We start from the raw sequence: 17,558 nt of genomic DNA, 5'->3' as shown, positions 1-17,558 counted from the left end.
ATTCATTTGCTGAGTAATTGTGGAAGATATGATAGTCTAACAACATTTGCATAATGAAATATATAAGAAACAAAATAAATCAAGAGATCAAATAGATACTGGTTTGTAACTTTTGAGAGATGACAACTATAGTGCAGTGTTATGATCTGAAACATACCAGAAATGCATGAAGCGTTTGAAGGTTGTTATTTCGGAGATTAATTGTGATAATGTTTATTCGTTGTGAAATATTAACTTCCGTAGTTTTGAATATACTGAAAATATTGTTGTTGCATTGGATGTGCCTAATTTATCTGAGGTCACCAATGTACTTAGATTTCCATTAATACTTGACTGTGAATTATTGTCGAATCTCAAAGAGCTGTAACTTAGCCACCTTAAGGTTGTGCGATGCTCCACCATTTCTTGGAGTATTCTCTGTCCTCTTGTTGTTGTGGTCTTCAGTCCTGAGACTGGTTTGATGAAGCTGTCCATGCTACCCTATACTGTGCAAGTTTCTTCATCTCCCAGTACCTACTGCAACCTACTGTCCTCTTAAATGGCCTAAAGTAGTCAAAATTCCCCCTAGTGGGATTTTACTCAGAACCGGCTCTTTGCTCGACTCTTCACCTGGCTGACCCATGCAGGCTTGCCCAGACGCAGCACTTTGGCTAAGGTGGCCACGCCACGCCCTGAGGCCATGGCCCACACGTGCAAACTCACCCTACCCCCAACATAGTCATAACGCTACATCTGCTATAGCTGTGAAGTGAAAACGGCTGTAGGTGAATACAGTAGCCATGTGTATAAACTACGAAGATGCGTTGCCGTAGAGGCGTTTACATAATCCCACTGTGTAAGTGTGAAGCAGTTGCTGCCAGCGTATGGAAACTGTCTATGGTACTGCACTTATACATTTGTCCAAGGTGTGTATTTCTATGTACAACTGTTCTATAATTTGAGACGAATCTTCACGAATGCATGGAAAAGAATTTTTTTCGGTATTGCACTACAAACGAAATTAACTTTTTGTTTTCATTTCTAATAGAAAATTGGCACAATGAATACCCAGACAATGTTGGGTTTGTCAGCCAATATTACAGTTAAGACCTTCAAAGTAACAAAATAATCGGACAATGACAGAAGCTGCAGAAATACACCAGAATTTGTACCACAGCGTGTACTTGAAGCCAGCCCTCCCGCTTACTAGGCAGATTTAAGAATTGTCGAGGCTCTTCGATACTGGAATAGCCCCCCGCTTTTTAAATAATGGGTAAATCATACCTCGGCAATACTAACCGTTCAAGAAAGTGAAAATAGGCTGAAGGCGTGAACTGAAGTTATTGTTATGGAGGGCATTGTGTTAGCCACTACACCACTGTAGCAGTACAGGTAGAGCAGCTGCACAGAGGACCCTAATCCAGTGCCCTCCCTAACACAAACTTCAGTTCATGCCTTCAGCCTACTTTCCTCTTCTTAAATCGTCAGAATTGTCGAGGCTCTTCGGTAGTGGAATAGCCCCCTGCTTTTTAAACAATGGGTAAATCATACCTCGGCAATACTAACCGTTCAAGAAAGTGAAAATAGGGCTGAAGGCGTGAACTGAAGTTATTGTTATGGAGAGCATTGGACTAACGCAGTCTGTGCAGATGTTTTATCTACACTAAGACGATAGTGAAATGGGTAGCGCGTTTGCTAGAACGCAGGAGAGCGGGGTTTAAGTCCGGGCCGCGGAACAAATTTTAATTCATTTCTTCAGCATAGTCGGCAGGACCGATTGCGGACCTCTGGTACAGAACCGAGTGAAGGGTCCCAATCAGAGGCTCAGACGGTTCTGCGACCGTGTAGCCTGCACATTCCTCGACTTGTGCCAAAGGGTGGTTGGGTTTCGGGTTGCGCTGAATAGGTAAGGTGTCCACTGTACGCAGGAGGCGGCTACACGGGTAGCAGGGGCTGTGTGGCGTGGACTGGAGGTTTTTTTTTAGGTTAGAGGGTCTCGGGAAAACACAAGAAGGGCTTCAGTCACAAGGGGTTCAGGCTGAACACCGGAAGAACGTAGATACAGGAACCATTGTTATAACAATTGTAAATTGTCGTAGCTGTGTTGGGAAAGTACCAGAGCTCCAAGCGCTATTAGCAAGCACTGATGCACAAATCGTTATAGGCACTGAAAGCTGGCTAAAGCCGGATATAAGCACAGCCGAAATTTTTGCGAAGAACGTAAAGGTGTTCAGAAAGGATAAGCTCAGCACGGTTTGCGGAGACGTGTTTGTTGCTGTCGCAAGTAGTTTAACTAATCACGAAATTGAAGTAGATACTTCCTGTGAGTTAGTATGGGCAGAGGTCATTGTTGGATACCGGAATAAAATAATAATTGGAGCCTTTTACCGACCCAATTCTAATGATACTGTTGCTGAAAGGTTCAAAGAAATCTTGAGTTGGATTTCAAACACATACCCAACTCATACGATAATAGTTGGTGGTGAGTTTAATTTACCCTCGACATGTTGGCGAAAATACATGTTTAATTTCTGAGGTACGCATCAAATATCATCCGAAATAGTGCTAAACGCATTCTCTGAAATTTATTTCGAGCAGTTAGTTCATGAGCCCACGGGAATAGTAAACGGTTGTGAAAACACACTTGACCTCTTAGCAACAAATAATTCTGAGTTAATTACGAGCATCAAAACTGATTCAGGGATTAGTGAACACAGGGCTGTCGTAGCGAGACTGAATATTGTAATCCCCAAATCCTCGTAAGTAAGCGAAAAATATACCTATTTAAAAAAGCGGATAAAAATTGGCTTGACGTCTTCCTGAAGGACAATCTCCCCTCATTCCAAACTAATAATACAAGCATAGACCAGATGTGACTTAAATTCAAAGAAATAGAATCGGCAGCAATTGAGAGATTTATACCAAATAAATTAACAAACGACTGAGCTGATCCTCCTTGGTACACAAAACGGGTTATAACGCTGTTTGTAATATTATTAGATTTCAGCTACTTTGCATGTGAGATATTTGTCATTAAAGAAAAGGACAGCCAACGAGCTGCAGTTCGTAATGATGCTAAGCCTCACAGAGCGAGAGTAGACAGATGAAATATTTTTGTTTAATATGCGCCTATACCAAAACACTTGTCCAGCGTTTAAATACTCTAAATAAACACTATGACCCGGTGGGCGCAGATATTTAAAATCATTGCCGCAGCGCTTGATATCAAATAGCAGCGATACAGAAGAAAGGACAATCTGTCTTTTGTTAAGAAATATTCTAGAGACTTCATTATCCCTTGTACTTTTGGTCGCCGCCATGTTAAGACGTACTACATAGCATTACTACAAGTTGAATTTTTATTTTGTGTAAAGACAATGTGGAACGACGAACAAACATTTCGGTAACTCGGGTGTGGATATAATGTACTTACGCAGAGACAAGGACATTTAATTTTAAGAAGGATTCAAATGGTTCAAATGGCTCTGAGCACTATGGGACTTAACAGCTGTGGTCATCAGTCCCCCAGAACTTAGAACTACTTAAACCTAACTAACCTAAGGACATCACACACATCCATGCCCGAGGCAGGATTCGAACCTGCGACCGTAGCAGTCGCGCGGTTCCGGACTGCGCGCCTAGAACCGCGAGACCACCGCGGCCGGCTTTTAAGAAGGAACGGACTGACAAAGCAGCGATTATTGGAGTGCGCCATTTACAAAATAAATATCAGATGTAAGTCATGCATTTCTTGTGTATTTGTCAATGTGTAGAAGTTAAAAGCCAATGTGTTCAAAATATATTAATATTTTACAATGCAGTAATTTTTTTTATTATTCTTTTTTATCACTAACCAAAAATGATGTTCAAATCGTATATGATCTTCATTACAGATTAGCTCTTTATCGCGGTATCTCGATTGTATTTGGGAGACCACTAATGCGTTCAACTTGCGATCTGTTAATCTTTCTCTTACGAAATTCCACTAATTTGCTTTCACACCATTTTTATATTCAAATAGGTCCCTTAGGTAATTTCATCAAAGATTCTGCTTGCGTGAAGGCAATCCAGGTCAAAAGGTCAATTATTCACGTAATCAATCCGTACGTCTCCTGAACACAATCGGGAACCGATGCATCGGTGATCAATTACTAATCTCTCTCTCTCTTTTAAAGTCGTACTAAAAAAACGGCCACAAAGGGTAGCCAGAAGTACGCAATCTAGCGTTAGGTTGCATTTTGTCAGTAAATATTACCAACCAACAGTTACAGCACCACTATTATTAATAAGCAATTTCCTAAAGCCAGATGTGGCGCCCGTACAGGGAGTTGACTAAAAACTAATCTGTTCTTTTTAATTTTCACGCAACCAACTGGGGGAGATTTGGGAGCGAGTCGCTAAAAATTCAGCAGAGGAAAAAAATAGCAGTACGAAACCACAACAGCCGTAAATTGCAGCGCTCAAGGCTCAAAGATGTCATCGCAGGAATAAGCACCACACTTAATAGGGAATTTGAAAGGTGTATACAATCCAAGGAGCAGTAAATTGAAAGGAAGGTCCACTCTGATCTAATAGGTGCAGTTAAATCCACCACAGTAGAAATCCTAACCGCTGCTGGTACTTCAGGTGACACTTTAACCAGTGAATTAGGCGAAATCAGATGAGCCTTCAGCCACGATCTTCCGGTATGGAAGCAACGGCTGACCAATGACATAGATTAGCTGAAAAGGCAAGTTATAGAATTGCAAGGTGACAATCAAAGCGATTATTCACTACTGCCACAACAAGATACTCGTCAATATCCCTAGTATCAGGTAAAATTCTCACCAACAGTAAATAATACGCGTGATAAAGCTTCAACGTCACGTAGTCATACCTATCAACTGCCACTCGTTGAACGAATGCTAGATGAGAGTGTGCTGAAACACAGAGTTTTCCAGCCTTTTATACCTGATAAACGAAATATACATTCCATGGTATTTCTAAAATCATTCACAGGTGCTTTTCCAGAATCATGGAACGACAGACAGCGAATACAGTTCATATTAGTATATGTACACGGCGAAGGATCAATTTGGGGTACTGAAATAATAGATCAATGTCACACCTACGCAGAATTTGAAAGGCATTTTTTGAACAAATTCTGGAGTTCAGGTATACGACAAAGACTCTGAAAGGAGGTCTACAACGCCGAACCTTTCAACACCAAGGGAGGAGGTTTGAGGCGTTATTTCGAAAAAATATCTACGTAAAATTCAGTACTGGGACACGCCCATTTCAACCAAAGGTGTCATCATGATCTTAAAGTCAAACCTTCCTGTGCCAATAAGGGAAAAATTAATTAATGTGAGTGAAGAGGACCAGGAAGCCTTTCTTCCCGTTCTTGACAATTTGGATATGATCTATGAGGATGTGCGTGCGAGTGCGCGGAATAATTACAATAATGGACCGCCCGCTTCGCAATAGCACGTAGCAGACTGTGTCAACGGAATGCCGTACCAACATAACACGGGACAACCAACCGCTCAGTCTTACACCAATCATAATAATTTCAACTATCGCAATGAAAAACCATATAGTAAATTTCCAAACCAGAATAAATACAACCCGATTTATCAAAACACACAGTGACAATACGGTAACTCACCAATAAATTACAACGGTAATTACCAGCATCCGAACAACAGGAAATATAATGGAAATCGTCACAAGGGAAAGAAATGGAACAATTATAACGGGCCACAACAGTACAGTCAGCCAAGTCATTTCACTCCCTCTCATCAAATGAATTCTTGACAGCCTCAAAATGCGACATTTTCTCACCAACTCCACCAACAGTTGAGGAACAATAATCAGGGCATTCCGCCGCATGCTTTTCTTAATACCGCCAGTAATAATAGCCAAGGAATCCGACCATTTTTCTACACACAGGCGAACCAAGCATTAAACGCGATGTCAAATGACACGCAATTAAGTGGTGTACAGTTCGGAAGGGGTACGAACTCAAGTTTGCAGCCTAGCATGAAACAAAATACTAATCAAGTAAAAATAACTGACATTTCAACTCAGCGCAAGTCGGAAAAACATTAGGCCTAGCACCTTCTTTATGCCTCCACGGGGAAGCTGCGGAACGAAATTACAACAGCCTGAGGTAACCTTAGACGACAAGTTAAGACTTAACCACTCATGCCAACCTAATAGAGAAGGCGCATGACAAACACATTAGCAAAATTTTATCGTATCGTATAAATGAATGAGTGCTATTAAAGACCAACTTCAAACTATCTTTGATTCATCATAAGAATCGCAAGTGGCAGTACTTGTATGAAGGACCAAAGAGCAGACGAATAAGTAATATAGTATGGACGTGCTAAGTACCACCTGATACCACTAGTTTTAATTATAGCAAAACTCTCTCCTCTTGAATGAAACAAATCCAAATGATCATTCGCACCAGAATGATTGCTCTTAAATAAAAATTGATTAAAGTATCTTACTTTTATGAAATAAATGTTATGTACTGTATAAGGAGTGTTAGACAAAAATTTTTGTGAGACCACCTGTGAAAAGCAGCAGATAAAGGCAGCAGCTTAGCATATAAGAATCAAATAAATCAATAACGATCGAGGTAGCAGGAAAGAAGTACGCAGCTCAATCATTTTTATTACAGTACGGAGAAAACCGTATGCGTTCATTATAATTTTACGGCACAGTGGAGCTGAAATACTTACAAAGACCATTTATAAGTCAACTAATTTAGTACCAGAAGCATCTATTTCAGGACTTCGAGAAACGACTATTGTTTCCTTTTTTCTCTTCAGAACAGAAGATAGCTAACAGTCTCTGTTCACTGGCAATGCATGGTATAAGTAACTTTAGATATGCATAGAGAAATGCTTGGAGAGCTGGATCAGACGATACTGATACTACTGTATCCATTCACTACGCTAACTACTTGTCATGAAAAACCAGGGTGATAATGCACAATTTATGTTAGGATCATGATTTGATATGTCATTAACAATGTATCTTCAAATCTCTTCACTCCATAAAACTCTATTGTGTTTTCATCTAATCAGTATCCTTACCTCCGTACCCTACCCAGTAGAGAACCTGAATTTTACGGACTGATTGCGTGCTTGATACGTACAGACTATACGTAAGGATGGTCGTGACACATTGGTTGTCGACAATCTATGCTTATTCTCCACGAACCGTGAATTCAATTAAGATTTGTTATGTGCAATTACACGACAGAGAACACCATGCTTCCCAAATTCCCTGGTGGAAACTTGAACATGAGCCGTTCGTCACGTCAATAAAGCCACATTGACAATGTCTTCAAACTAACGACGTAATTAACAGAAAGAAAATAAAAGAGCTGAACTTGAGAAAAGATTAATTATTGTAAAAAGAAAAGAACTTCATCATTAGACATAATATGTACACGAATGTTAACTGTACTTTGTAGTAATAATGCAGTCATCACTTTATGGACACGTATATGCTGCTGGGGGTGAACCGAAAATTGTTGTTGTTGTTGTGGTCTTCAGTCCTGACACTGGTTTGATGCAGCTCTCCATGCTGCTCTATTCTGTGCAAGCTTCTTCATCTCCCAGTACCTACTGCAACCTACATCCTTCTGAATCTGCTTAGTGTATTCATCTCTTGGTCTCCCTCTTCGATTTTTATCTTCCACGCTGCCTCCAATACGAAACTGGTGATCCCTCGATGTCTCAGAACATGTCCTACCAACCGATCCCTTCTTCTAGTCAAGTTGTGCCACAAGCTCCTCTTATCCCCAATTCTATTCAATACCTCCTCATTAGTTATGTGATCTACCCATCTAATCTTCAGCATTCTTCTGTAGCACCACATTACGAAAGCTTCTATTCTCTTCTTGTCGAAACTATTTGTCGTCCACGTTTCAATTCCATACATGGCTATACACTCCAGACAAATACTTTCAGTAACGACTTCCTGACGTTTAAATCTGTACTCGATGTTAACAAATTTTTCTTCATCAGAAACGCTTTCCTTGCCATTGCCAGTCTACATTTTATATCGTCTCTACTTCGACCATCATCAGTAATTTTACCCCCCAAATAGCAAAACTCCTTTACTACTTTAAGTATCTCATTTCCTAATCTAATTCCCTCAGCATCGCCCGACTTAATTCGACTACATTCCATTATCCTCGTTTTGCTTTTGTTGATATTCATCTTATACCCTCCTTTCAAGACACTGTCCATTCCCTTCAACTGTTCTTCCAAGTCCTTTGCTGTCTCTGACAGAATTACAATGTCATCAGCGAACCTCAAAGTTTTTACTTCTTCTCCATGGATTTCAATACCCACTCCGAACTTTTCTTTCGTTTCCTTTACTGCTTGCTCAATATACAGATTGAATAACATCGGGGATAGGCTACAACCCTGTCTCACTCCCATCCCAACCACTGCTTCTCTTTCATGTCCCTCGACTCTTATAACTGCCATCTGCTTTCTGTACAAATTGTAAATAGCCTTTCTCTCCCTGTATTTTACCCCTGCCACCTTCAGAGTTTCAAAGAGAATATTCCAATCAACATTGTCAAAAGCTTTCTCTAAGTCTACAAATGGTAGAAACGTAGGTTTGCCTTTCCTTGATCTTTCTTCTAAGATAAGTCGTAGGGTCACTATTGCCTCACGTGTTCCAACATTTCTATGGAATCCAAACTGATCTTCCCCGAGGTCGGCTTCTACCAGTTTTTCCATTCGTCTGTAAATAATTCGCGTTAGTATTGTGCAGCTGTGACTTATTAAATTGATAGTTCGGTAATTTTCACATCTGTCAACACCTGCTTTCTTCGGGATTGGAATTATTATATTCTTATTGAAGTCTGAGGGTATTTAGCCTGTCTCATACATCTTGCTCACCAGACGGTAGAGTTTTGTCAGGACTGGATCTTCCCAACCGACCATAGACAAGCAATAAGCGACCACGTATGAAAGTGGTGGTTGTGAACTTTAACATGACGACTAAATACATGTAGACACGAAATAATCATAACGTGTGAACTGAAAAGGTGATAACTCTATGGACACATGTCAAATACCGCGTGTGAAGCAATGTTATAAGTTCTTGTACCACGAAACCACGATGTGGAAAGCCGAATTGTGCAAGTGGATAAGTGTTGTATTTACCGCAACCGGTACTGTACGCCTTTCCACGGACACATTCTTTGACACAGCTGCGGCAGTCGCCACGTCTGGGTGTCCCCGTAATTCCGAATCGAAAAAAACTGTAAAAACTCACAACACGGCTAGTAGACAGCAAACGTTCTGCCTCTCGCAGAACACTGCTGCTAGCGTTGTGAAGCCAAGTTACTATCACGTGACTATGACAAACGGACATAACACAGAGTACGCTGCGCGCTCAACAATCCAGATTCTTTTGCACAACGAGCGCGGGTGCCAAATGTGTTGGAAATACTTTCAATATAAAATCTGATAAAACCATGAGTCAAGCACGTATATACCTTATAAAATAACCAAGAAACTAATCTGAGAAGCCTTCAACTCGATTTTGACAATTGCTACCGAATTTACAGACCAGGCCAAGGAATGACGAAAACGTGTCGAACCAAATAAAACCAGGAAAGTAAAAAATACGAGAACTAACTACTCCTAAGAGAATGAAACCTTATGTACAATTGTTATCCTTACCTAATCCAATTTTCTTTTAGGCTAAGTCATTGGTAATTAAGCACATTCTAATACAGATTTTCTCTGTATTTTTCATGTACGAGAACATGAATGGAAGCTTGAATGTGAATGAGCGTGAATGTGAAATAGAGACCGCCACCAAACGGCTCAACACGTTGCAGAACCAATTTTCCAGTTCCTGATTGCAGACTCATTTCCAACGCACCATCACATCCAGACAACCATTTCAACCTGCACAGTGAAAGTGATGCCCTATTTTTCCTTCACTGTGAAATTGCAGACAATTTCCCTCACTCAAGTGCAGTGCTACCATTTGTACCCGATGTTCTACCACTCCCAGTGCAAGTCATACCTACCCAAGTGTAGTGAAACTTTTTTTTTTTTGCAGGTTATGAAAGCCACAAATCAATAAAGCCCTACGTGTTTACTACCAGAAATCTTCGTCGAAACCACGGTAAAAAATATTCATGTAATACGTATTCGAAAACAAGAATGTCAATTCTTTGTAATATATTTTTCCAAGAGTGCACACTGCACCCAGACTTCCTGCTAAGTCAAATAATTCATTTCTTGTTATTTTTTAATATTTCTTATGCCATGTATAACGTACCTATGTATGTGTATCTTTATCCTGATTTCATTGTCTCTTAAGGAGAAATGAACATTTGTTATCTTTGTATAATACAGTAGAAAGACTACAGCTCAATTGTCATGTAATTACCCTATGAACAGGTAACCATCAATTTCAGTCGTACGAATACATTTACATGTTATTCTTTACGTCAACCACTTTGTCTAATGTCATTTATGAAATCTATTGTAATGAATTTTAACAAGTAATACTAACTAGATTCACGATCGCTCCTCACGCGGGAAGCAATGTAATATTGTTGGATTTCAGCTACTTTGCGTATGAGATGTTTGTCATTACAGAAAAGGATAGCCAACGAGCTGTGGTGCGTAAAGATATTAACAAGGGAACCTCCCCATAGCACCCCCCTCAGATTTGGTTATAAGCTGGCACAGTGGATAGGCCTTGAAAAACTGAACACAGATCAATCGAGTTGTATAGAACTATTAAAATAATAAGCAAAATATACAAACTGAGTAGTCCATGTGAAAGATAGTAAACATCAAGGAGAATGTGAGCTCAGGAGTGACGCGGTCCCGTGGTTAGCGTGAGCAGCTGAGGAAGAAGAGGTCCTTGGTTGAAGTCTTCCCTTGAGTAAAAAGTTTACTTTCTTTATTTTCGCGAAGTTACGATCTGTCCGTTTGTTCATTGACGTCTCTGTTCGCTGCAATAAGTTTAGTGTCTGTGTTTTGCGACCGCACCGCAAAACCGTGCGATTGGTAGACGAAAGGACGTGCCTCTCCAATGGGAACCGAAAACATGTGATGGCAAGGTCATAGGTCAACCGATTCCTCCACAGGAAAACACGTCTGATATGTTCTACACGACACTGGTGACGGCATGTGTGTTACATGACGGTAATATGTTGTCGACCCACCTAACGTGTACACTTGGCGAATGGGTAAAAAGATTCTTCTACCTTGCCCGATTTAGGTTTCCTTGTGGATGTGATAATCACTCCCAAAAAAGTGATGAAAACATAAGAGTTCGTCGCATAAACTGCAACAAATGATTGTAACAGTTTCACAGTCGCACAGTTTTCCCTGTGCTCTGTCAAAATATATGTTTTTAACGTTTTCAAATTTTTCCGTGTGTAGGCCGTTAAATTCTGCATATGTCCAAGCAAATCTGAACATGTCCTGGAATTTTGGAGAGCGAAGCTGATTATGAGTGAGTGCCTGAACATTGATAATTGACACACGATCACGTAAACTGTTCTGTATACCTGTACAACTTCGCAAAATCATAGAATCTTTTCACAAAGTATTTTACTTGCCGTAAACCAAACACATCTAACGGTTGCACAAGAGGTGTACAACCTGGAGGAATGGTAATCACGTCTACTCCCACACTAAAATTGTACAATGCCTGATCCTTCTGTCCTATGTAGCTGTCAAGGAGTAAGGCAAAATCTTCGTCCGCATAAGGAGCAATCACACGTTCATTAAAGTCTTTCACTAGTCTTTTCTCCATTTATCCTGACGCACTGCAATTCACAATGACATTCGGCGTTTGCGCAAGTACCATAGTCATCTGTTGCTGAACTTGCGGTCCAAACACACAATTTTTTTCCTGCAAATAAATAAAATGTAGGTAAAAGAAATCCTGCTTTGTTCAGAGCATATTATATGGTATAACTATGTGAAGTGGGCGCAGCTAGTCTACAGTACATTCCGTGTCGCCTTCTCCAACTAACGATAACGTGCGGGTCGATTTCATTTCATAGTTAAAACCGGACTGATCTATGTTGATAATATATGTATGGTGTCACCACCAGACACCACACTTGCTAGGTGGTAGCCTTTAAATCGCCCGCGGTTCGGTAGTATACGTCGGACCCGCGTGTCGCCACTATCAGTGATTGCAGACCGAGCGCCGCCACACGGCAAGTCTAGAGAGACTTCCTAGCACTCGCTCCAGTTGTACAACCGACTTTGCTGGCGATGGTTCACTGACAAAATACGATCTCATTTGCCGAGACGATAGTTTAGCATAGCCTTCAGCTACGTCATTTGCTACGGCCTAACAAGGCGCCATATTCAGTAACTATCGATATTGTGAATCCTGTACCGTCAAGAGCGACGTTCATCATTAATGGATTGAAGTTAAGTATTCCACCAGCTTTGTCCGTTTTTCTAAATTCTAATTTCCTTGACCTGTTCCAGACCGCACGCCAGCCTGCGTGAGCTAAAACGCATGCATTTCGGTCTCCTTTGGTAACACGGTGTTGGCTCTCCTGCCAACCACAACAATATGCGTCTTCATACTGTTGGAATCTTACGTTAAACAAACGTCTTGGAACACTCTAAAAGTTCTTCCAGTTAATTCGCGTAGTTCTTGCATACATATTTCATAATCTTCCTGTTCGTAATTTTGTATTTTCTTTTAAACGTGAAAAGCCAATGAGATGAAGCCTTGAAGTCCAGGCCGATTTGTGTAGCGTAATGCAATCCCCAAATCTGTAGGTCTGTATCATGCACTGCACTTAATTCATTTCTGGCTTTAATACATTGTCGGTATACATGGTTTTCTACTTCACTGAACTTCTATCTTCGGGTTCCACCTTGTTCCACGACTTCTTTGCAATATTTAATTGTGCTTTTTTCCTCCATCCCTTTAAATTTCTTAAATTTATTTGTTACTTCACTTCATAATCTATATTAGCGTCTTTTAATTGGTTTGGACAGTAACGTGTATTGGAGCATTTCCTTCATGTAACCCAAAGAAATACCATCAGATTGAAGTCGCAGTATTTCCTCTTCGTGTTCTTCGTACGGATCGTCAACAATCTCGTCATCTGGTACATACAACCCTGCAGCAATCAGCAAGGTATCGTCATCACCACATGTACTGTTTATCAACAAATGTAGGATATGATCATACAAATGTTTGAGAATCGTTCGATCCCGTAAGAACTTTCCGATTCCTTACAGTTCGGAAAATATTCATTGACCTTGTTATTGAAGTCGCGAGCTATATTTTCTGGATTCATATTGCCCGCGGAATAAATCTCACGTATTTAATGCATTCCCGTCCAAAGTAGCGAACAGTCAACTGCCAGCCAGGGAGCCTCGGTAGCAGGAATACTGTCTCTTCTGTGCGCTGCAGCCGACTGACGTCGTGTGTTTCGATGTTTGTTTAGGTGTAGCGTCCCCATACTACGGCGCAGTTACCTCGCATCGGACGGACGGACGGACTTTCGCAAGACAGCCTGTTCAAGTTCGATGGTTGATCCTTCCACTCGGTTTTTTTATTACAGAGGCCAACCGGCTCACTGACCGAACACGCTGAGCTACCGTGCCGGCTAGGACCTTTCGCAGCTGCTCACGCTAACCACAGGACCACGGCACTGCTGAGCATACATTATCCTTGATGTTACATATCTTCCGCATGGACTACTCAGTTTGTATATTTTGCTTATTTTTTTCATAGTTCCACACAACTTCTTCCTGTTTTCTCGATTGATTTGTGTTCAGTTTTCACGGCCTATCCACTGCGCCAACGTATAACTAAATCTGAGGGGGGGGGGGGGGGGGGTGCGATGGGGAGGTTCCCTTGTAAGCATCACAGAGCGAGAGTAAAGAGATGAAATATCTTTGTTCAATGTGCGCCTATACCAAAACGGGCGTCCAGCGTTTAAATACTCTAAATAAACAGAATGACCAGCTGGGCGTAGATATTTAAAATCACTGCCGCAGCGTTTGAGAGCAAGAAGCTGCGAAACAGAAGAAAAAATGGCTCGGAGTATGCTGATACATTAACTCCATACTTAACAATCACATACAATCGTTTGCTCGACGAAAGATCCGTAGCCAAAGACTGGAAGGTTGCAGAGGTCACGTCAATATTCAAGAAAGGTGATATGAGTAATCCACTAAATTATAGGCCTATATCGTTAACGTTTATATGCAACAGGATTTTTGAACATATTGTGTTCGAACATTATGAATTACCTCGAAGAAAACGGTCTATTGACACACAGTCAACATGGGTCTAGAAAACATCGTTTGTGTGAAACACAACTAGCCCTTTATTCACATGAAGTGTTGAGTGCTATTGACAAGGGATTTCAGATCGATTCCGTATTTCTGGATTTCGGGAAGGCTTTTGACACTGTATCACACAAAAGGCTCGTAGTGAAATTGTGTGCTTATGGAGTATCGTCTCTCATATGACTGGATTTGTGATTTCCTGTCAGAGGGGTCACAGTTCGTAGTAACTGACGGAAACTCATCGAGTAAAACAGAAGTGATTTCTGGCTTTCCCCAAGGTAGTGTTACAGGCCCTTTGCTGTTCCTTATCTATATGAGCGATTTTGGAGACAATCCCGTCTTCGGTTGTTTGCAGATGACGCTGTCGTTTATCGACTAATAAAGTCACCAGAAGATAAAACAAACAACAAAACGATTTAGAAAATATATCTGAATGGTGTGAAAAGTGGCAGTTGACCCTAAATAACAAAATGTTTGAGGTCATCCACATGAGTGCTAAAAGGAACTCGTTAAACTTCGGTTACACGATAAATCAGTCTAATCTAAAAGCCGTAAATTCAACTAAATACCAAGGTGTTACAATTACGAACAACTTAAATTGGGAGGAACGCATAGAAAATGTTGTGGGGAAGAATAACCAAAGACTGCGTTTTATTTACATGACACTTAGAAAATGTAACAGACCTATTAAGGAGACTGCATACACTACGCTTGTCCGTCCTCTTTTAGAATACTGCTGCGCGGCGTGGGGTCCTTACCAGATAGGACAGACGAAGTACATCGATAGAGTTCAAAGAAAGGCATGACGTTTTGCATTATCGCGAAATATGAGATAGAGTGTCACAGAAATGATACAGGATTTGGGCTGGAAATCATTAAAAGAAAGGCGTTTTTCATTGCGACGGAATCTTCTCACGAAATTCCAATCACCAACTTTCTCCTCCGAATGTGAAAATATTTTGTTGACACCGACCTACATAGGGAGGAACGATCACCACGATAAAATAAGGGAAATCAGAGCTCGTACGGAAAGATATAGGTGTTCATTCTTTCCGCGCGCTATACGAGATTGAAATAATAGAGATTTGTGAAGGTGGTTCGATGAACCCTCTGCCAGGCACTTGAATGTGATTTGCAGAGTATCCATGTAGATGTAGATGTAGATGTAGCTTCTGTAATTATCGTACCTGAAGCTGAGATTCATATATGGCAAGGAAAACGTAATTATATAAGATCTATAGGGTTGATGGATTTACGCATTTACTCCACCCATACGCATGGGAGTTTAATTTAGTATTGGAATAATTACAAGGCAATGCGTGAAATTTCGCATCATATGGTCATTCTGTATAATTACCTCTACTGCACGCAGCCTTTACACAATAAGTACTAAAGATGTTACGAGACTGGTAGGCACAGAAAAGAAATTACTATTGCACGTGACATTCTACAGGCTGTTTCAGAAAGGCGCAGGAAAACCTTAAGATATAAAGTCGCCATAGAAACTGAGATCACTGTCAGGAAATTTCATCTAAGGACACTACAGAGGATTCCAAATACGGCGAACACCATCTCCTACCTCTGAGTTCCTACTCTTCTTTCTCTGGAGTTATTTCTAAATTGTGGACTGTCACTAACTATTCAGTGCGGCGATGGTGACCACTGTGGCCGAATGACGTAGTGGTCAGCGCACTTGCCTAGTCTATGTGGTCTCCGTCAATGCCTCACCGCACTCACTTTAGGTGACGGCACTTTTCGCTGTACAGCATATGCAGACGATCTGGTTCTCGTGCTCCGCAATCGCGACGATGTAGCCAGCGCACTAGACTGGATTACCACATACGGTGTGGCTTCCGGCAGTCTCTCAACGTCACCAAATCGACCACCATGGCCATAGGAGACGCGTTGACCCCAGCTTGTGTCGGCCGCCTACAGCTCAGTGGCACTATCAAGTGTCTCGGAACACAGTGTCAGGGCGACATACGGCGCGCTGCGGCCCTTAAGTACCGCCACTTACTACAACAAATTCGGGTCCAGATATCCAGACTTTGTGGACCCTCGACATTCTCAAAAGGACACACTTCGTCAATGTTTACCTCGCATCGCACCTTCCACACATAGCGCGCGTCCTTCCAATACCATTACTGATGGCTCGACGTCTATTAGCGGCATTCGGAGCCTACGTCAGTAGACGCATGCCCTTCAAAGTCAGTTATGAGACGCCGAGCCTTCCGCCAGAAAGGGGAGGACTTGGCCTTGTCCATATCCATGAAAGAGCGATAGTCCTGTTTGTCAGATCGCACATCAGTCTCTGGCACCACCAGTCGGATAGTTTGACAGATTTGCTGCTGGAGTCCTTAGCTCCGTCCTCCCGTATGCCCTTACTGACGATGCAAGACATACCCCCACTTTTCCACTACTAAGGGGAAGTTTTACATTGAACACAGTTACGTCCGTATCGCAGAACCAGCAACGAAAGAGGGGTCGACGCGTGACATATATCGCCTCCTACAGCAGAGGCGCCCACCAAACATCGTGGAGGCCAAAAACTCTTGGTTTAAGTGCAAGGTGGTGTGGCGGACGATATACGCGGTTATACTGGATACTGGCGTCCGATCCACATGCTACATCACAGTCATCGGTAAATCTATCACCTGATCACGCCTCCCACAAGATAAATTTGGCGGACTCGCCTCTAAGTGGAGATTGCGGTATACCGGACCCGGACGAGCACCGTCTAACATGTGGCGCGGCAGAAGACATATGACTCTTGGTGCGGCAAATTTTATCGTATTTTCTACGACTGACTCCGGAACACATCACACCTCGGCTTCTACTATTTCCGGATGCATAGTATTTCCCACGCACCAAAATCAACGCGCTTACGTGGGGCTGTGGGCACGCAGTACAATACTTATTTCACGATGGACCTAAAGATGTATTAGACTTCTGTAACTACCTACAAGAATGTCATTGCAAAATTTCACGGAACCCAAAATATGGGATATATTTTTCTAATTATTGAGGGAGTGACCTACGCGACCCTGCACGCAGCTGGATCATCAACAGCTAGGAGAATATCCCCATTGACTGAGCTGACAAGAACATGTCCGCTTATCGATGGAATAACATACGACATGTGTGAAAACGTACCTGGATGATGAAGCGTAAGGAAGGTAGCGACACACTTTTCTGCATCGTGCAAGAAGCACATTTTTCGTGTCCCCACACATATATTACCTCGGTGTAGGA

Source organism: Schistocerca americana, chromosome 7 (assembly GCF_021461395.2).
Source record: "Schistocerca americana isolate TAMUIC-IGC-003095 chromosome 7, iqSchAmer2.1, whole genome shotgun sequence".
NCBI lineage: Eukaryota > Metazoa > Arthropoda > Insecta > Orthoptera > Acrididae > Schistocerca > Schistocerca americana.
The sequence above is the reverse complement of the archived record's forward strand: the minus strand, read 5'-3'. Positions refer to the sequence as shown.